This window comes from Trachymyrmex cornetzi, unplaced genomic scaffold (genome assembly GCF_001594075.2).
Source record: "Trachymyrmex cornetzi isolate Tcor2-1 unplaced genomic scaffold, Tcor1.1 scaffold218, whole genome shotgun sequence".
Classification (NCBI taxonomy): domain Eukaryota; kingdom Metazoa; phylum Arthropoda; class Insecta; order Hymenoptera; family Formicidae; genus Trachymyrmex; species Trachymyrmex cornetzi.
Genome location: NW_017296825.1, coordinates 460,227 through 461,839, shown reverse-complemented (window position 1 = coordinate 461,839; position 1,613 = coordinate 460,227).

Sequence of the window (1,613 nt, the reverse complement as noted above, 5' to 3'; positions counted from 1 at the left end):
AAAGGTAAACTTATGTTTAGTTATATTACCTCAACATTTAGTTGAAACTATTTTACTCAATATTTGATAGCTATAACTAGACTTTTTTTTCAGTGCAGATATATGTATAACATATTTTTACGATAGTAAGAATACACTAAGAATTATTATGCAATCAATTGACTTTCTACTTATTTACTTATCTCCACGATGTTTAATAGGTGGATTAGAATTTATGGTCTGGAATAACAAAAGTACAAAAAAAGCGTTACACTCAATGTGTACATTCAATATGCATAAGTACGTTCAATATGGCCATTGATTTTACTTTACAAAAAGTTTCCTTTCTTTCTTTTCTTAGAGCTCTATAAGAAGAATATAAACAATTTTTGTTTCTTGCTGTTTTTCTATAAAATTGATAATGCTCGAGTAAAAAATTATTAAAAATAAATATTCAGCGATTTTTAATTATTATTAGTATCTTGTTAACTATTGCGAAAATTGCAAAATAGTAGATAACTTTACGACTCAGTTTAGTCCGGTCTACCTACGAAATATTTGGCGGTCATTCTAGGAGACATCCTGTATATATATTTAAATTGATACGGTGTCATTTTAATTTCCCCAGGCAATTAATAATAAAAAATTAATAGTTTACGAGTTATTTAATATTTTATGTCAATACGCGTAGGAATAAAGTATAAAATATCTCTTAAACTATATTGGTTTTTTGATATTACTATTTTAATATATTTATATGCAGAATAATTAAAAGGAATTATATCGTATAAAAGAATTATGCAATTCCATTTAAAAAAATGGAGGTGATTTTCATATCTTTTTGGCGCCTCCACATAGAAGAAAGACATTATAACCAAAATGTGGTTCCCTCTAAACCATGCAACTTTTGTCTGAAACATTTTTCTATATCTTCCATATTTTTCGAGATATTTGCCTAGGGAAATTAAAATGAGACACTCTGTATATAACCTATATATAGACACACATTTTCTACTTGTTATTACCATTTGTATATAAACCGAGAATCCTTTTTAATTTATAGTATATTGTAAATTCTGAAAAAATCTATTAAATTACATTTTTATTAAAAAAAATCATTTTATTAAAAAATCTATTTTAATGTGAAAAATTTATGTAAAATTATATTATAAAAACATTTTATGAATTCAATGACGATGATACATATGTATTTACTTTTATACATACGGCGCAGGACTAATGTTTATTATCCCTTAATTGCCATGTATCTTTTACGCACACGGATCAAATGATTAAAAAAATAATATTAAATTCTCTAGGTCATATACACTTATTATATAAAAGTTAAGCACAACATAATATGTGGTTGATTACAAAGATCCGTACGACAGTCGTCACAAAGTGTTGATAATAAAATTATGTTTTAATAATTTTATTGGAGTAATAATAGATAAAAAAAATTATATTTGGAATATTTTATATAAAAATAAAGCACACTATCAAATTCGTTACAATTAATGTGAGATTCTATGTGTGTGTGTGTGTGTTGTGTGAGTGTACAATTCATAAATATATAGATTATTATTCTAATAAAATGTATGTATACGTATCATTTTATTAAGATAATAATCTAT